Genomic DNA, 21,603 nt, shown 5'->3' on the forward strand with positions numbered 1-21,603 from the left:
ACCTCCCTAGAGTTGATATAATAATTGATAGAATAATTTGGAATTAAATGATATCTTTAAGTAAGATACAGAGAACTTGCCCTTATTTTATAGTATCTTGTAACTAGGTAGCATCAACAAGTTTTCAAAATTTCAATGTTATTTTTTAGTGGATGTGTGGTCCTAGTAATTTATTTGGGAATGCCTAAAGTACTCTGAAAATATTATCCTTAAAGTCCTTCAGCCGTGAGTGAACAAGATTTTAATAACTGTAAAATCTCTGCCAAACCAAACACGCTATCTGCAACTTCCTGCAAGTTAAGGAGTTATTTTTATGCAAATGTAGATATCTGTGTTTGGGTAGATGTCTCATTCTGTGAGACTGGAAAGTTGCAGAGAGCAATGGATGTCAAGGTTCTTTCTCTGATTTAACACTATTCAACCAACAACCATTGTGGTTATATCAAATTAAAAACAAGATTTTAATGCTTACATGTTGTGACTTTATGGGAAAATATTAAGTCTAAGAACCAACAAAAATAACTGACATTTGAAAGAAGATGAAAAAGTACTTTGTTGTAATGGTGATAGTTACACTATATTACATCTGTATTAGTATGTTTGAAGTCTGGTTTTAGTAGGTTCCCATATTTGTTCAACACCTGTTGAAAAGCATCTATAGCCATGCCTGAGTACTCAGCCTTCGGAAAGCTTTGTTGCTTCTCTCCTAGCAGTTAAAAGACTCACTCCACAGCCTCGTTCAGCATTCTCAGCAGTTCAGTTTGGCCCTTTTACTTCCCATTCTGATAAGAAATCTACTGTTCAGTGACTATTATTGAGAGTAAGAATGTTGAAATAATATACAATTATTGACATGGGCAGTACATAATAACTACTATAATCAATACAATTTTATTATTAGGGTTTATGTGTTAAACATCAAGCCAGGTAATTTACACTCTATCTGTTGTCATACTCAGAGTAAACTAGGAACTCTGTTCCCATTTTATGGATGATAAAACTAAATCATTCATAACTATTTTTTCTCTAATGTGCTGGATATGCAAATGTACAGTTGGATGCTAATGTCATGTTTTGCCGTTCAACTCTATTGTTTCCCATTAAATTTCTATTTTTTCAAATTAAATTCCTTATATCCATGATTTTAACTCTGATTAACTGAGCTAAAGAAAAACTTTTCTCTGGATTTTTAGAATATTTGGCAAGATTCACGTTAATATGAGGTCACTTAGAAAACAAATTTCACATGGCCAGAAATTCTCAAAAACATACATCATGGTAAGTAAACTATGACTTTAATGGAAGTGGAAAAAATTAGTATATATTTAAAAAATTTAGTTGATATAATAATTATATATACTTACAGGTTATACAATATTTCAATACATGTAGACAATGAGCAATGATTTAGTCAGGATAATCGACACATTCCTTACCTCAAACATTGATCATTTATTTTTGCTGGGAGCATTCAAAGTCTGTACTAGCCATTTTGAAATTCACAGGTAATTGTGGTCAACCACAGCTATCCTACTTGATGTAGAACATTTGTAGCTTTTCCTTGTATCCAACTTCCCTCTGTACCCTTAATTACTGTCTCATCTTTGTCCTACTCCCTACTTTCTAGCTCTGGCAGCCACTATTCTACTCTTTATTTCCACACATGCAGACACTTAAAATAACTCATGAGAAATGCAATTAATAATTTTTTTTTTTAGATTCTAAGGTCCCCACATTGTAGTGTGTCAGGTTAAGCCATCATCTACAATACTAACATTTTCTGTCTGAGCATGGGTTCAAGACCCTGCTACTCTATTTTCAATCTAGCTTCCTGCTATTGCTCTTAGGAAAGTAGACGATGTTATCTGAGTGTTTGAGCCCCTACCATCTGTGCAGGAGACCAGGATGAAGTTCCAGGCTCCTGACTTTGCTGTGGCATGGTCCTGGATTTGTGGCCATTTAGTGAGTGAACCAGTGGGTGTAAAATCTCTCTATTCTCTCCCCGTCCATGTCCCTAGTCTTTGTCATCCTTTCAAATACGGAAAAATAAAAAATCTGAATACAAGAAGCTGAAGTCCATGCAGATTTCTTTGATAGCACATATTTTAATGAACTTCTTGGAAGTCCTTTTTGTAAGTGAAAGGACATGGTACTATCTGTTGTGTCTAACTTATTTCACTTCGTCTTTTGGCTGTAACTCCCTTTCATTGTGCATGGCTTGGTGAATGGAGGCTTGAAATTTTGAATCCCTTCTGTCACCATCTAGCTGGGTGACCTTGAATATGCTGTTTGATTGTTCTAGATGTAGTTTCATCATCTGTAAGATGGGAAACAGAGTTCCTAAATTTGCTCTGAGTATGACAACAGATAATGAGTGCAATTACCTAGCTTGGTATTTGACACATGAGCCCTAATAATAAAATTTGACTGATCAGAGCAGTAATTTTGTACTAGCCATGTCGGTAATTATGTATTATTTCATCACTCTTACTCTCAACAATGGTCTGTTTTACTCCTTGAATTCAAATTTCTGAGGCATAAATTAAATGTATCTATAGACATCAAATGCATTTCCCCTGAAATTCTTACTAATTGTCATTCTCAAGTTTCCCTCTTAAACAGATATTAATGGGACTTTGCTTCTTGAACTATGTTTTTCCTTTCTTCTACTGTTGACGTCAACAAGACACACACATAGCCACAAGGATGATAGTAGTCTTCTTAATATCCGATTTCGATTTAAACTTACAATTGATTATGAGAAAGAAACTTCTTGGTGTGATCCATCACTTCTAAATTAATGAGAACAATTTTCGTTTTTCAAAAAATGGCTTGTAAAGAAATGGTGAATTAATAGCCACAGAGATATCAAAACCACCTAGTTTTTAAATTTGTATATATGCATCTATATGTATACAAATACATATACAAATATATGTATACAAATAAAGAACATGATAGAGATAATTCTCCACAAAATACCGCAGAAAAAGGTTTTAGCTTTGACCCATGGGGATTGCCTTCAAGGTGACAAGGTAATTTATTTTTTCAACTATAGCTCATTCAAATTCTTGTCTTCTCTGGCATTATTGCTGCAGGTTATATTCAGTGGACCAAATTCATATCAGTCTTTTAACCTCTCCAGAACACTTTGTAACTGAATGTATCAGATTCAAGTGGAGCTTTTCCTCCTTCATAATTGAGCTCTTCATGCTGAGAACCTCTCAGGGATCAGGAGAGATGGCCAAAAAGATGTGAATGTAGGAGGAACTGGACCAAAGAATGACTTCTGTTAGACACTGATTTATTTGCATGAGTTGGTTATGACCATATTTACAGAAGAGCAAACTCTATATGAAAATATCACATTCCAGGAATTTATCTTTTGCATTTATGGTTATCATTTTGATGTTCACAAATATGTAGATGCTTCCAAATTGACAGTGTTGCTTGCTGTATGCACTGCAGTATGATCATTGTTCACATCTCCATATTTGCTGTTTTCCCTGCATCATGTAGAAAGGATGAGTGTAATGAATGTGTTAATCAGATCGATGAAATTAAATATTTTTATTTTATTTTACTGTTAACATTTTATATTATTTAAAATGGTTTCTACTAAAAAGTCATGACATGCTAAAATTTCTGAGCAAATATTTCTTCTACAGTAGAGTGCTTTCTTACGAATGTCATCATTAGCCCAATGTCAGTAAGTTCGGTGCTTAATCACATTAAGTTCTTGTGTTCAGAGGTGTAGGACAATCACAAGCTCGCGTCCCCACCCATACTTTCACGAACGGATTCTTCTTAGGCTACATTTGCCACTCATGATTCAATGCCTTTTAAAAACTGAGCCATCCATATGACTTTGGGTTATAAAAATAAACCCCTGTATTTTCACGGGAATGAACAGAGTCAGAAAGGACTTCTCAACACCCCCACAGGGTAATTTTCAGTGAGCTTACACATTTCAGGTTTTCCATGTGCTAAGCTCAAGTAAACTTTCAAATAGTTGGGTCACAGGTCCATTCACGAGCCATTTAAAAGAATTGAGAAGAATTAAATGGACTTGAAGATACCATCACATTTGGGTTAAATTGCACAGATAATTTTTGTTTTAAATATTTTTATGATTTGCAGAGGCTTTTGCACTTGAATTATTTTATGTAGCTAAAAATAAGCCTATATGATGGGCAAGGAAGTTATGGCAATACTATTGGCTTTTGTTATAGGAAAGCCTCTGTTTTTCTAGAAAAACCCTCTTTCTCTAAATGTTGAGTTTTTGTAAAGGAAATCTAAAATGAATTCATTTTCGGATCTGACACTCACTACTTGGGTCTTTGTACCTGTACTCAGCAGAATGGGTGAAATTGAATTTCTGAAGACATAATCATTGTGTTGTCATCTTTTGTGGCTTTAATTTTTGTTCCTTTTGTGGTTTACTCGAAGTTGACTTGCTCTTAAAGGTACAAAATTTCATCATTGCTCAATAGGTGGCGCTAATGGGACATACATTATTGAATTGTCAATTCTTGTTTATTGCCAGAGAAGATTTATTCTAGTTCAGTAGCATGGTTGTTAAGGGTAAAGACAGGCTTGTTGCAGTCCTGCTCATGTGGGGACTGCTAAATCCACATAACATGATTTTAGAGACTTATTTAATCCTTGCTTTATACACTATTTGAAGATAATATTTATTCTTTTGTAGGTAGTTATTGATATTTGAAGAGAAAGCATTTTTATTTTTGCTGAAGGAAAAGCCTACTGTTTGCCTACCTAAAATATATTTCAGTCATGTGCTGCAATGGAAGAAAGCTCTCCTTACATGATTGATCCGTTAACACTGAGTGCAGAAATCAAATAAGATACCTGGGAGTTACTAATAGCTAAGAAGTGATAATCCTGCAAATTTGCAAACTAAGCAGCTTCAATCTGAATCCGGACTCATTGTGAGAGCCTAGGGAGGATGGGGGGTGAGTTTGCACGACAGTTACCCTATTAGAGGTAGACTGAGAGAATACACTGATTTTTCTCAGCATATGTTGCATACATGTTTTGAAATGCATATTGCACCCCATCAAAAATATTTAATAGCTGTGAACTATAATTTTAAACATTAAAAAACATGACTTTAGAAAATATATAACCCTTTTGAGATACACATAACAGGTTATTATTATTTTTATTTTAATTTGAAAGTCAGAATTACAGAGAGGACGAGGGAGAGACAGAGAGAGATATTTCATGTATTATTTCACTGCCCAAATGGCCCTAACGGCCAGGGCTAGGTCAGTCCAAAGCCAGGAGTCAGAAGCTTCTTCCAGGTCTCCCACATTGATGCAGGGGCCCAAGCACTTGGGCTCTCCTTCTGTTGCTTTCCTGGGAACATTATCAGGGAACTCCACTGGCGGTTCAGCACCTAGGACTCCAACCGGCAGCCTCGGCCTTGTAGTGTAGGATATGCAGCAATTCCCCACAGCGTTCCAAATTGGAAATTGCCTTTTTAAATTCTACTGAATATTCAGTATGAGAATCAGATATACTGTGGCTATTCATGGACTTTTAAGAAAAAGAAAATGCTATTTAATTAGAAAAGAGTGAACTAGATGTTTATCTTAATGATGAGAAATTAATCTTTGTGTTAGGAGGTGCCTGGGTAACCCCAGAGCAAGGTATCTGGGAACCATCTGGCCAAGAAAGGAAAATCTGCATTTTCAAAGGAGAATCAAAAGGGTTTGCTCTAAAGTCCTGTTTCTATGAGGATTAAACTGGCATTGGTTTTTGTGGCATACTAAGTTCTTCATTTTCCAATTTCCTTCCAATAGAAACTAATCTCATCCCAATGCTTTGCTGTAATTACATGACGTGATCGATTTAATCCTTTTCATGATCCTATTTGAAACACATGGATGGACAAAATGATTTCACAGGAAATTCTGTTTGACTTAGGTTAAGAGACGAACGAGTATGTGACAGTCAAGTTGACATTTTTTTTTTTTACAAGTAACAGTAATTGGAAATTCCACAGAAATCCACATTATTAGATAACCAGAGCATTTTTGTTTTCACCAAGAAAAGCATTTTGTTTAGTTTCTATGAGCAAATCTGAAACAAAGATGTTGTATTCGTTCCTCCTTCTTAAAAGAAATGACCTGGCCTTGTACCTAATTTTGTTGGGTGCAGTGACCTAGAACAAAAGGCCATGCCAGTTTAACATACTCGTGCTGGCACGGATTTTTTTGATCAGTTTCCAGCATTTAATTAAAACAGTTTTCAAATACGAAGAATCTTCTGAGATAACTAATCAACTTCTCAATAGGATCATTTGAAGAAAATTTAATTTCTATCTGGTGTCTTCAGGTTTCTCAACTGAATACATTCTGTTTCAATCTGTGCATGTGGCTATTACTATTAAGCAGAGTGATATAAATTATAGTCTCAGCTAAAAACTTTCCTAATCTAGAGGGATTCAGTAGATTTTCTGTACATGAATTTGGCAGAAAACATAAGCTAATGTGACTGGACAGATTTCTTCCATTTCTTCCTCTTTTTCTTCTTAACACCTCAGTTGATACATAGTTAACATTCCATACCATACCATTTACCCATGTAAAGGATATGATTGTAAAATTTTTTAGGGGTTGGCGTTGTGGCCTTGTGAATAAAGCCTCTACCTGTGTTACTGGCATCCCATATGAGTGCAGGTTAATATCCTGGGTGCTCTACTTCCCATTCAGCTGCCTGCTGGTGGAGGATCATCCAATTGCCTGAGATCTGGTCTCACGTGGAAGTCCCAGAAGGGACTTCTGGTTCCTGGCTTTCGTTTTATCCAGTCCTAGCTGTTGTGGCCATTTGGGGAATGAATCAATAATTGGCAGATTTCTCTCTTTATTAAATAAATATAACACATCTGAAGAAAATATTTTTTAGACTTGTGTGACCATCGCCACAGATTTGAAAACATTTAATCACTTCCCGAAGAATAAACACAACATTGTCACTCATTCCTGCTGTTTTCCATTTTTACCATAGCTCTCTGCTCACTGCTCATGACTACTCAGCTTTCTGTCTGCGCATTTGCCTATTCCAAAAATGTTTAAGTTTGTGTGTTTTATTTTGTATTGATCCAATTTTATTATGTGTGCTGCTGAAGTGAGCTTTTATGTAGATCATTTTATACAAAAGCAAACATATAAGATGTGGTCTCTGACTTAAAATATGTGACATTTTGAATCTTTATTGTGATCACAAAATAGTTTTTAATGTTTTCATTTATTTATTTTTAGTCATTTGCAAGGTAGAGTTACAGACAGAGAGAGAGGGGAAGACAGAAAGATAAAGAGATCTTCTCTTCTTCTGGCTTGTTGTTCAAATGATCACAGTGGCAGGACTGGGCCAGGCTAAAGCTGGGAGCGGATCCTCTTCTGGGTCTCCCACATGGGTGCAGGGATCCAAGTGCTTGGGCCATCCTAGTTGCTTTTCCAGGCTCATTAACAGGCGACTAGGTCAGAAGTAGAGCAGCTGGAGCTAGAATCAGCACCTATATGCCATCCTGGTGAGTGCAGACGTCAGCTGCACTTGCTACAACACAACGCTGGTCCTACACAAAAACTTTGTATTTTTTAGAGTTATTATTTTTATCGGAAAGTTAGAATTAGAGAGAAGGAGAGACAGAAAGATGTTTTATCTGCTAGTTCACTTCCCAAATTACTGCAATGGTTGGCGCTGAGCTGATCCAAAGTCAGAGGCCTGGAATGTCTTCCAGGTCTCTTAAGTGGGTGCAGGGCCTCAAGACTTTGGGCGTCCTCTTTTGCTTTTCCAGGGGAGGGAGCTGGGTTAGAAGTAGAGCAGCGGCCAGGACACAAATTGGTGCCCATATGGGATGCCAGCACTTGAAGGTGGAGGATTAGTTAATTCAGCCATGTAGCTGGCTTCACAAAGAAACTTTCTAATGTCTCTTGTCATTTCTCTTTTGGTCTTCAGTTTTGACATATTTGTGAATTTGCAGAATTTCTTTTAGTGATGTATTTATACATGGCTCTTTTATTATAGGAGAGCACACCTTGTTATGTTCCAAATATTTTAAATTTATTGAGCATTGCATTTTGGCCTAGCATCTACTCTATCCTGGGGGAAAGTTCCATGTTCTTTTGACACTGTGTTTTACTATTTTCGAGTGAACTGTTCTATAGAAGTTTTGATGTCCATTTGGTTTATATTTTAAGTTCTCCTTTTGCTTGTCACTAGCTGCTGGTTGTTCTAGCCACTACTGAAAGTGAAGCACTACCATTGTTTCGTTGTCTCTCCTTTCAGTTCTGTCAGTATTTGCTTCATGCAATTTTGAGACTTGGTGACTAGATATCTACCTTAAGTCTCTAATTGTTAAGTATTCTTAACAGATCGAAATGTTTGTCATTATGAAATGTCCCTCAATCTCTTGGAAACTCTTTTGCTTTATTCTATTTTGTCTGACATTTGTACAGTGCCCTCTCCTTCAGCTGGTGTTTGCATGTATGTCTTTTCCCATCCTTTTAACTCTCCTCCTGTTTGTTCCTCTGAATCTAAAGTATGACTTTTGTGGAGTTGGTTCCTTTCTGTTTTTTTAAAAAAATCTTCATTTTTATTTGAAAGACAGAGTGGCAGAGCAAAGGAAAGACAGAGATGTTCAATCTGCCTGTTCGCCTCCCATGGCTGCAGCAGGTGGAGTGGGCTGCCCTCAAGCCAGGAGCAGTTGTTCTGGATCTGCTGTCTGGGTGCAGGGGCTGCTTTCCCAGGCACATTAGCAGAGGGCTGGATAGGAAGTGGAATAGCTGAAACTTGGACTGGCACCCCTACTGGGTACTGGCACCGAAGGTGGAGGCTTATTCCACTAAGTCAGATGCCAGCCCCGGACCCTCTTTGTTTTCACTCTAGGCTGACGGTCTGTGATTTTTGCTTTGATAGTATGATCCGTTAATATTTTATATCATTATTTAAATAGTTGGAATGATATCTGACATTTCCTTTTTCATGTATGTGTGTTTAAATTCTTATTTTGTTTTTATGTTCCATCTTTACTGCTTTCTCTTTTGTGCTGTTGTATATTTCAGCATTTTCAGTTCCATATATATTTTACATTTTTGTGTTATTTTCTTAATCATTTCCACAAACATTTTATCTTAGTAGAATCCACTTCAGAGCTAAAACTTACAGTAAGATATAAAAGTTCTTGCCTTTTACAGGCCTCTGTTTCTTCTTCCTTTCATGATAATATTATACAGTATGTGAATAACTGTGATAATCACAACATGTTGTTATAACATCTACTTTCTATAGCTTATAAGTCTTTTTATTTTTTTTAAAGATTAATTCATTTTATTACAGCCAGATATACAGAGAGGAGGAGAGACAGAGAGGAAGATCCTCCGTCCGATGATTCACTCCCCAAGTGAGCCACAACGGGCCGGTGCGCGCCGATCCGATGCCGGGAACCTGGAACCTCTTCCGGGTCTCCCATACGGGTGCAGGGTCCCAATGCATTGGGCCGTCCTCGACTGCTTTCCCAGGCCACAAGCAGGGAGCTGGATGGGAAGTGGAGCTGCCAGGATTAGAACCGGTGCCCATATGGGATCCCGGGGCTTTCAAGGCGAGGACTTTAGCAGCTAGGCCACGCCGCCGGGCCCTATAAATCTTTTTAGACAAACTTGGAAAAGGAAGAAGAGTAAGCATATCTTTGTAGAGTTTTCTGCATTAATCTTACTATTTATAATCATACTATCATTTAAAATTATGTAATTATGTTTTTCAGTGCTTTTGTTTTACATGTGTCTTTCAAATGTTGTCACTTGCTTTCTGCCTGAACAAATTTAGTACTTCTTATCTTTCTTTTAAGATATGTATTTATTTATTTGAAAGCCACAGCCACGGAGGGAGAGAGAGAGCTCCTCCATGCACTGGTTCACTTCTCAGATGGCTGCCATGGTGGGCTGGGCCAGACTGAAGTCAGCAGCCAGGAACTTTTTCCAGGTTTCCCATGTGGGTAGCAGGGACTCAAGCACTTGAACTATTTGCCACAGCTCTTACCACACCATTAGCAGGGAGCTAGCTATGAAGTCAGCTCAAATCACTTTTATTTGGGCCTGGTGTGGTAGCTTAGCGGCTAAAGTCCACACCTTGAACGCTCTGGGATTCCATATGGACACCTGTTCTAACCTCGGCAGCCCCACTTCCCATCCAGCTCCCTGCTTGCGGTCTGGGAAAGCAGCAAAGGACGGCCCAAAGTCTTGGGACCCTGCACCTGTTCAGAGGACTGAAGGAAGTTCCTGGCTCCTGGGTTCGGATCGGCGCAGCTCTGGTTGTTGTGGTCACTTGGGGAGTGAATCAACAGAGAGAAGATCTTCCTCTCTGTCTCTTTGTATATCTGACTTTGCATAAAAAATAAATAAATCTGTAGAAAATCACTTTTATTTGTCTGAACATGGATTTCTTTGTGTTGGTCCTGTTTGAAATTCATTGATTTCCTTCAGTATAAAGAGTGATGCTTTCCAAAAAATTTGTTGTTACCTTTCAGCATACTTTTAACCTCCGTATATCTTCTCAGATGGTACTTTTATTATTCATATTTTGATAATTAGTGATGCTCTTCATTTTGCTGAGTTTCTGCTAATTTTTCCTTTTCCTCTACCCTGTTCAGATTGCCTTGTATGTGTCATTCTGTCTTCAATTTCATAGTCTGCCATTTCCAATTTACTGTGGAACGCTAAGGAATATTTCATCTCGATTTTTGCAATTTTTCAACTTCAGAGATTTTATTTGATCCTTTACAGAATGACCCTTCACTATCTGAGTTCTCTTTCGGGGAGACATTGTTGCTGTGTCTTCTTTCCATTTTATGTTGTCCTTTAGTCACTTGAACAGATTAACAACAGTTTGAAATCTTTGCTCAGTTTGACATTTGCATCCTTGTAGAGGTGAGATTTTTGTTGCCTGCACCTTTACTGTATAAAGACCATACTTTCCCACTATGTGTATTTGGGAGGGGGGCATTGAGAGCTGGATTTTTTGATAATAAATTGCAGCAATTCTGGATATTAACCCTCCCCACTCCTCTAAAGGACGGAGTTGGACTAGTTCAGTTGGGTCTGTTTTACCCTCACTGTGCAGCCTTTGATGCCACTCCTCACCAGGCAAAGGCTGTAGTATGTGTACAGTCATTTCGGGATGAAAGAGTTCTAGCAGTTTACTTTTTTGCTGCTTTTGTTGATCTCTATATCAATCTCTCTGTCTCTATAGATTTAATATCCAGCTTGGTCAGCTGCTGTTGGCTAGTTGCTGTGTTGTTTTTAATAATGCTTGGGCACACGAATTGCTCCACAGTATGATCCAATTACATCCAGGCCCTTTTACAAGCATGCAATTTGAGGTCAGTCCTTACCATTTGTTCCAGCTCCAGGAGTTCTCTTCTTAGCCTTCTCTTTCTTAATTTCCTCTGATGAACCTGTAGATTGTTTAAAGCTATGGATGGTTAAAATGGAGCTTGTTGATTTCAGGGAGCTGCAAGCCTCCTCTTAGTTTTTCTTTCTTTCTTTCTTTCTTTCTTTCTTTCTTTCTTTCTTTCTTTCTTTCTTTCTTTCTTTCTTTCTTTCTTTCTTCTTTCTTCCTTCCTTCCTTCCCTCCTTCCCTCCTTCCCTCCTTCCCTCCTTCCTTCCTTCCTTTTTTTTTTTTTTAGCTTCCACCATCCTTATCATTTTCAAGAGTGTCCTTCAACTTCAACTTTCCAAATCTTAAATACAGTCAGTTCCATTGGCAAGAGCTTTGGAACCTTCTGTTTTTATAGCCTGGTCTTCTAATCTCTGGGGAAAAACCTCTACACAATTCTGGAACTTAGGGACAATTGATTTTCTCTCAGTGACATTTCTGCTTTTCATTGTTCTTTCTTAAAAAGAGATTTATTTATGTATTAATTAATTAATTAATTAATTAATGTATTTGAAAAGGCAGATATACAGAGAGGAAGATCTTCCGTCTGCTGGGTCACATGCCCAAAAGGCCACAACAAATGGAACTCAGCTGATCTGAAGCCAGGAGCCAGGAGCTTCTTCAGCATTTCCTGTGTGGGTGAAGGGTCCCAAGGTTTGGGCTTTTCTCAACTGCTTTCCCAGGCTACAAGCAGAGAGCTGGGTGGGAAGTGGAGTGTCCTGAACATGAACCGATGCCCATATGGGATTCTGGCACCTGCAAGGTGAGAACTTGGGCCACTAGGCTAGCATGCCAGACCCGCGTTTCTTCCTTTGTAGCAAACCGATGTGCCAGGGTAGTGGCCTCTGTTCTCTTCTCCTTCTCTAGCCCAGCATGGCTCTCCTCCCTATCAGGGAGATGACATGAGTGTGATCAGGCCTCAGTAGCCATGCTCTGCCGCACCTCTGATGGAGAATGACCTGTGACGACACCACTTGTTCAGACTGTCCCAGGTCACTTAGATGCTTTTCTGCCTGGAGCAGCGATGGGTCTAGGCAGGATGCGGATTTGGGAATTCTGGTGGTGTGCCTTTCCTGGGAATATTGTTGCTGACTTAAGAAAGGAATAGGGTTTCCATGTTTTTGGCTGCACACATGGAGAGGAATTTATGGTATGCAGAATCAGAGTCATGACTGAAAATGAGAGGAGGTTGTACCTCAGACACCCCAAATTTTTCATTGGCTTTACTGGGATGGCGTAATGATTCTTGACTTGCTGGATGCACTTGGGACAATTTCTAAAACACTGCATGCTTACATACCTTTGCAAGGTTTACCAGTTGTGATTGTTGTAGCTAGTGTCTGTGCTACTTTTCATTCCAGAATTCATTGTCCTGCTCGGCTAAGAGTTCACACTCTTCCCTGTTGCTTTGTTGGGCCATGTTGTCTTAACACTTCTTCCGTATGGAAAAACTATGGTGTTATGATTTCTTTTGAAAATTTAGTTTTCTGCGTATTGATTTTTTATGTTCCATTTTCTTTGAAAGAGAGAGAGAGAGAGGTTTTTCATCTGCTGATTCATCTCCCAGATGTCTCCAACAATCAGGGCTCAGCTAAACTGAATACAGGGGCCCAGACCTCAGTGTGGGTCTCCCATATGGGTGGTAGGGTCCCAGGTGTACCAGCTGCTGCCACTGAGGGTATGTATTGGTAGGAAGCTGGGGGTGAAAGCAGAGCGTGTGCTCAAATCCAGACACTGACATGAGATGTAGGTGGCCCAGGTGGCGCCTCACCCTCTGCACTGGAACCGGACCCTAGTGAAGTCTTCTTTATCAGATTAAGAAGCTTTGGTTTCATTTGCTTTCTTACTCAAATAGCTCGACAATGGAACATCATACTCCTGCTGGATGCTTCTATCCTCTGGATGTTGCCTTTCATTAAAAGCAAATTCTGTTTGTTGTAATTTTCCTACACTTGGTTCTATTTACCTTGCATGTCTCTTCGATCTGGTAGTAAACTTTCATTTTATCTACTCTTTTTATTGCTAACTGCCTGATGCAGTTAGGAAACATATTTACACACATACACACAAAATATGTTTCTCATGACAAAGTCAGGTGGTAATGTAACCTTTAAGCAAGGTTTCTCTGTGTGTGGTTGAGCACCTCCTACAGAACTATGGGGCCGTGATGTTCAATGATTTAATCCATTTGTGATTCACATGGGCTTATGGTCTTGAGTGTGTTCTCACAGAATTTGTATGTGGAATCCTGCTCCTTAATGTGATCGTATTGAGAGGTAGGGTCTTCAGGGAGTAGTTAGGCTATGAGAGCAGAGGGAGAGGGATTTTCTTAAAGGGACCCAAAGGGGATATTCGACCCACGTTACCACGTGCGGAAGAAACGAGAAGGTAGCATCTACAGGAACAGGTCTTCACCGGGCAGTGGATCTGCTCCTTTCATACTCTTCTACTTCCCAGTTCCCAGAACGGTGAGAAGTGAGTTTCTCTTTTTTACAAGCTATCTGGTTTAAGTCTTTTGTTAATAATCTGAATAGATCAAGATAACAACACATTATGTTGATCCAGCAAAATAGAGTGCAGTGATTTCCTCTACAGTTCTGGCCTTGCGCCCAGCCATTTTCCCCACTGTCACTCACTCCCACCTGAGGGGTGCGTGGCTACCACAGATGCACCCTGGTCGAGGCAGCATAATCACTCCAATTCCAGAGTGCAGGTTAGGATTCACTCTTGGTGTATGTTTTATGCATTTTGACACGTGTATGACATTCATCCAAATTTGTGGCATCACATGGAATGGTTGAATTGACTTAAAAACCTCTGTGTTCCACTTACTCACTTGTCTTTCTCCCCAGCCGCTGGCAGCCATTAATATTTCACTCTTTCCAGATGTTTTCTTCATTGTTTTTCCTTTTCCATAATGTCATGTAGTTGGAATTGTACAGTGTATAACATTTAGTACTCAGTTGCTCCTCTTAGTAATACATTTAAATTTCTGTAATGTTTTCCGTGACTTGTCAGCTCATTTCTTTTTAGTGCCGTATAATGTTTGTTGTCTGAAACACTGAAGTTTGTCCATTTAGCTATTGAAAGTTCTCAACTGAACTTGAACTGTGGTTATGCAACAAGGTGGAGGAATCCACCATGGTGGGAGGGTTTGGGGAGGGGTGGGGAGAACCCAAGTACCTATGAAACTGTGTCACATAATACAATGTAATTAATGAATTAAAAATAATAAATAATAAAAAAAGAAAGTTATTTTTGTTGCTTCCAAGCTTCAAGGATTCTGAATGAAGCTGCTACAAGTTTACGTTTGCAAGATTTGGAGTAGATATCATTTTTCAAGTTATTTTTTGGGGGTAAGTAGCAAGGATTATGATTGTTGGATTATATGATGAAGGAACAATTTGTTTTGTAAACTATACAACTGTCTTTCAAATTTGACATATCCACCATCATGGATTAGCGTTGCCTGTTCTGCATCCTCCTTAGCATTTGCTAGTGTCCATAGTTTGGATTTTAGCCATTCTAATAAATATGTAGGGACCTTACATTGTGTTTGGATTTGAAATTTCCTAATGAAATATAATATGGAGCTTTTTTTCTGCTAAGGTGTCTGTTAAAGTCTAGGCCTTACTTTTTTCTTGAGATGATCATCTTCTGATTTTGAATCTTAATTCTTGGTGTGTTTTGGATATATTGACCTGCAATACTTCCTTGCAATTTTTGTACTACTGAGATCCCAGATCTCTGTGATATTTCTTCACAGTGATTTACACCAAAGGTTTAAGCTTTGGTTAAGCATGTAATTATAACTTATCACTGATTTTCTAATTGATTGTGACTTTGATGTTGTGTTTATAGGTTGTTATGCTTGTGGTTATTTTGATATTTTCTTATGTGTTGCTTAGCATTTTTATAGCTTTCTTTAGATTTGATTCTATGACCCATTTGGAGTTACTTTTTGTGTAGGGTGTGACATCTGTGTCTATTATTATTGTTATTATTATTATTGACATTCAGATTTCCAGCTATGGCACCATCGTTATTATAGTTTCCAGTTGATTTATAGATATGATAACTTTTGGTTACATAACATATGTTTTAATGTTATTTTGTTAAGTCTCATATAGTATAAACACAGACAGAGTCCAATAAGGAAAGCTTAAAACAGACAGGAAACAGCTTGGACTCCCATGTACCTTACTAGGTAGGACACACAGATCAGTTACTCCTTACTAAGGTATTGAAGATTTTTCTGCACACCCCTCCTAAAAACGTTCTGTTCTTCAATTGTTAACATATGCCTTGTTAGAGTTATAAGCCTGTTTGGACTATCCTAAAATTCACCAAGTTCAGTAAAAATCACGCTTGAATGCTATCAGCTGCTGAATATAAAAATGAAAATAGCCACGAGACAGTTGAATAGTATCCTATAACTATTTTAAGGCATATAGCAGCCAGTTATGTATACACTAAAATTGAGATGTCAATGAAGTAGTTACAGGATGTGGTTTAAGGCTTGCATTTTCTAACATATTAGTCACTCAGTACCTTGTCAATTAACTTCATGATGTTATAAATTCCCATGTTTCTTCCTGTTGTTGAAGTTGTGTAGTGGCTTTTCATTGGAGGGGATGCTATTCTGCCAGCTCTACTTTCACACCAAGGATGGTCTGCCAATGAAACTGTTGAAATTATCTGGACAATAAAATGCTGGACTCTGCATGGTTCTTGCCCGCAATGAAGGAATTATGACTGGTTATGATCTGTATAACTGTAACAATATCGAGGAATTCAATATGCAGGGAGGGTATGCTGGGAGGGGGGTTGGGGGAATCCCAGAGCCTATGAAACTGTGTCATAAAATGAAACAATAAAAAAAAAATAAAGTGCTTCTAAGTTATTGAAAATAGTTTTACCATTTCAGTCACCATTTTTAAGCTTGCAAAGCAATATTAAAGCGTTTAGTCTTCTAAACATTTAGAGAAACCCCACAACAGTCACACTACCTTTTTAACAATTTGCTTGAACTATTCTGTGAATCTCAGAGTTTCTATAATCTGAATGGTAGGAATCCAACCTATTTTATGTGCTAATTTAATGCGGGCCTTGATTTCTCCATCCCTTTTGAGCAGTTGTTTCACAGGCCTTGGTTAATTTTCTTCTATGCTTATATAGATAAGCAAGTATTTAGCTAAAAACTTAACATTGAGAGTAATTATGAATCTTTGCATTTTTCACTCCATGCAATTGCCTTTTTAATAGTACTTTGCCTTGCAATTGCTTAGCTATATTCATCTCTCTGAACCTGCAACTTCATGTCTTTATGTTGAGGGGGACTGACAAACTTAGTCTGCTTACCTGATCATTGCCAAAGACTTGAAATGCTCAGCAAGGGCAGCAAATTGGAGCAACGGCAGTGCTCATTGATCGGTCTAGCTCAGTGATCACCACTTTATTTTGCTTTCTGTCCAAGGTTTGAAAACTATCATTTTCATATGTTTTAAAAATGTGTTTAATGTCTTGTTTCATCTTGACTTGAAATGGAAACTTATTCTTGTCTCCTTAGTCTCAAACATCTTCTTTGAGATTTTCTTCTGTGACATTTAGTGCACTGGAATTCTAATACTCCATATTACTTGTAGCTTTCCATAGGGCCCCAGCTTTATTCTTTATAACATTAATTCATATTCCCAGTGTTATCTATTAAGTAGCTCATATTTTGTGTTCGTTGGATCATGCTGTTTAATATTAATTTTCCTTATTTACATGCAACTGTCTTTTTCCTTTTTATTCTTTTCAGCATTTCTTTTCACTTTGTGAGTTACTCTATTTTAATATTATAGCTCCACATTAATATCTCCTTCCTTTCAAGCTTTATGCTTTATACCATTCTGATGAATAAATTGGTTGTGCTGCAAGCAATGATTATTAAATAATTTAAAATTTTTATTATTTATAGATGCTTACTCAATGACTAATATTCAAATTAATGAAATCTAAAGAGCAAGAATATATAGTTTTTCAGAAGTTTTATATCAAATTAATTATCCATGTTATAAACTTTGTATCAGGACTAGAACTGCATTCTTTGTTTATTTAAAAACCATATTTTTCAATGTATTTTTTCTTCTCTGTCAACAATGAGATATAATAGACTTTGAAATAAAATGCTTCAAAATGAAGTTTGTCTTTTTTGAAATTAAGCCTTAATTTTATACTGTGCAACATTAAGAATTAAATCTCTTCCACAGAGATTATTTGTATAAATTAAATGATGTAAGATTTTGTGGTGGTATAAACATAAAATGGCATATGGTTCATTGAATAAAATAAAGATTTTGCCTTCTCAGTAAATACATGTTTCTAATGTTTATTGATTTTACATTTATGAAACAATATCAATGTTTCTATATGTGATTTTCTAATATGGTTAAGTAAAAGTTATATAATTTTAATAACTTTTAATGTGTTTCAGTCAGATATCAATGAGATCATCGTTATTAAAATATTCAGTATATTCTCATCCTGCATGAATCTAAGCCTGTAAATGAATGTGTATGAATTTCTTTGGAACAGAAGTACAGAGGCCTTATTTCTACAATATTGTCCACTTTGAAATTTGTTAATTCATCTTTTGAACTAAATATTTACCTTACTTAAACGGATAGGTTAATAATACAGACATGAACAAAGGAGAATATAGAAGTTCATACAGCAGTTTAAACTCCAAGGATTTTCAAGTAAATTAAATGTAAATGGCACAGAAGTGGTGTAAAAGTTGGAGACTTGGGCTTGCTGTTCTTTACTGAGATGGTCACTTTGTCTCTCAGGTATACTGTCTTCATCATTTCTCTTGCTTAAACTCTGCTGGCATGTTTAACATTATTCTCTGTCTTACATTTGAGCTCCTTACTTGAGCAACTCGTGTGGTGACATGTTTGTGCAACTTGGGGGCATTAAAGAGGACAAGCAGTACGCACATCCAATGACGTTGAGTGACTTGACCATAATCAGTCAGTCCACAGAAACCAGGATGAGAACTCAGGGGTTTTTTTAGCCAAGTCCTGTTCATTATGTTACACAATAAGCTGGTATTTCTTCTTAGCCACCAGTTCACGGGAAAAAAAGGCCATGCTCCATCCATGGACAGTCAACGCCAGCCATGTAATAGATGCAACAGAAGGGGTTCAACCGAGCTGTTTCTGAAGCCAGGACTTCTAGCAATTATTTCTCAAGTGGTGACAGGAACTATATTCTAAATGAAATCCCTGGATTCAGCCTGAAAGTTGAACTTGTTGAATGATTTCCCTCTGTGTCTGAGCCTGCCTTTTTATACATGCAAGGTATGTGGAGACAAGGCAATTCGGAGGAACTCAAAGAATGTCTTTGATTAAGGAGGAAATCTAGTTGGTTTTTATTTTAATAATCATTATACAGCCTGAACATCTGTGCAGTTGTCAAATTGGCATATAACATTTCTCATGTGAGATTTTGTCTCTTAAAAGCTCCTTTTATATTTTTAACAAAAAATATCTAAAGTGGCAGCTATTTGGAATGCACACAGAATTTTTGTGGTATTGCAATTTATTGAAATGAGAGACATTTTCAAAAATAGTTGGAGATGTTTTGGAATTTAAATGACTGATTTAGAAGTTTATTTTGTGTAAAGAGATGTTAAAAGAGAACTTGCATACATATAAGATACACATATAACTACAAATAGAATAATATTTACATTTAACTGTGCATATAGGAACATTCTAATTAGATAATATGAAATTGTTTCAAGTACTAAAATTTTTAAAAAATTCAACTGGAACTTTAAAAAATATTAACATAAAGACAACAAATTGTTGTGTATTTTATAGATACAACCTTAAGAAGATAATGTACTTCCATCCATCCCTCTATATGTCCTAAATTCCCTACTTCTTCTTTTTTCTTTAGCAAAAACACAATTTCAGGGCCCAGTGTGGTAGCCTAGTGGCTAAAGTCCTTGTCTTGCAGCTGCCAGAATCCCATATGGGCACTGGTTTGTTCCCTGGCTATTCCACTTCCCTTCCAGCTCCCTGCATGTAGCCTGGGAAAGCAGCAGAGGACAACCCAAAACCCTGGGATCCTGCACCAATGTGGGAGACCTGTAAGAAGCTCCTGGTTCCTGGCTCCTGGCTTCAGTTCAGCTCAGCTCCAGCCATTGTGTCTGCTTTGGGAGTGAAGCAGCAGATGGAAGATCTTTCTCTCTATCTCTACATCTCTCTGTAAAATCTTACTTTCCAATAAAAATAAATAAATCTTAAAAAAACACATAATTTCGATCCGCACTTTAATCACAGATTTAATGCAACACTAAGCATCATAGTCAACTAGTAAAAGGCAGAGAAACCACAGACCGTAGAAGTATAAAGAACAAAGAAATCACAAGATGTCCATTTAATCCCTATTCAATTATTTTGTGTTTTATCATAACCACCACATGTCAGCAGAAACATATGGTATTTGTTTGTTGGGATTTGCTTATTTCACTAAGCATAATGGTTTCCAGTAGCCTCTGTTTTGTTGCAAAAATAGTATTTCATTCTTATTTTTTTTTTTTTTTTGGCCGAGTAGTACTCTAGAGTGTATTTACACACCACAATTTATTCACTCAGTCATCAGTTGATGGACATTAGGATGCTTCCGTATCTTGAATATTGAGCTAGCGAACATGAAGTTGATTACCAAGAAGTTACCTTCCTTGTCTAACTCAACAATGATAATGAAACACTGTTCTTGGTGAGAAATATCCAAGTGTTGCTTAATTTGCAAATGACTTCGCACATGTGCATACTTTATCAGTTTTTGACTAGATCATTGATACTTTTTTAAATTATTTTCCTTGTTACTGTATAATTTAATCCTTTAATAACCATAAACTAACTAAATGGTTATAGTAGTGAGAAAGAATGTTATTTAGCTAACTCCAGAACTAGGTAATCATTATGGGTAACTGATTTAAAGCTCAAATTGTTTGGACAATTATTTCATTGTTAGTGACATCCTGTTTAAAATATTGCATAATCGGTATGCATTTGGTGTAGCAAATAAAATGTCACCTGGAATCCTTGCATCCTACAATGAATGGTATGCCTGGGCTTCAGTTCTGGTTTTCTTTCCAATCTTACCTTCCTGTTAATGCACATGCTAGAAGGTAGCTGTTCAGATCTCTGGTCCATGGCACTCGTGTGGGAGACCTGAGTTCCAAGCTCTTGGCATTGGTCTTGGCCAACCTTGCCTATTGTTGGCATTTGGGCAGTGAGCCACAGGATGCATGATCTCTTTCTAGCTGTTTCTGTCTCTGTCTTCCAACTGACTTACCAGCTAACTACGTCATTTTAAGATGGTGTATCATATGTGTATTAAGTATATACTGAGACATAGCATGGCTCAGTCATAGGTGTAAGTTTGTTCGGCTTCAACAGATATCTCAAGTCAGTTTCTAAAAACAAAATATGCACAATCCAATTTGGACAATTTTTAGTTTTTATTAAAACTGAGCATATCCAAACACTGTGAGCTAGCAAATCCACAGCTAGGATTTGTTCAAATGCGCATCTGAAGACACGCACAAGAATATTCAGGAAAATACAAACTACACAGGCTAAAAATTTAAACTATCAAAATATCAACATTAGAATGGATAAATAAACAATGAGATATTGGCAGAACAATTCCTCCACAGCAGTAAAAATCATATATATAATCTCAAACCCGTGGAGGGAAGATCTCAGCGGCATAAACTCAAACAGTTTAACCTTATCGTTTCCCATGTGCGGGTATTGAGGTCCAGGTGTTGCAAGATTTCCTAGAAGAGTTGGGAGCAAAATCGAGGCCTGCTAACTTGGGTCTAGAGCTGCTGCTCTCCTGCTGTATAGGAGGGAATGTCTGAGTAGGTGAGGTACCTTACGTAGAATCAGACATCATTAGTGTGGTCTAGTTCCTGGGGAATGGAATCTGGAACTGAGCTATTTAAACGATCTATCGTAGTGGTGAGTGAAAGAAGCTAGGCACCAGTGTCCGGAGTGATTCCATGCCACCCCTGCTCAGAGTAATCTAAGAGAGTAACATGCCGAGGGGTAGTTCCTCAGGGCTGGAGTGGTTGCTTGG

This window comes from Ochotona princeps, chromosome 1 (assembly GCF_030435755.1).
Source record: "Ochotona princeps isolate mOchPri1 chromosome 1, mOchPri1.hap1, whole genome shotgun sequence".
NCBI lineage: Eukaryota > Metazoa > Chordata > Mammalia > Lagomorpha > Ochotonidae > Ochotona > Ochotona princeps.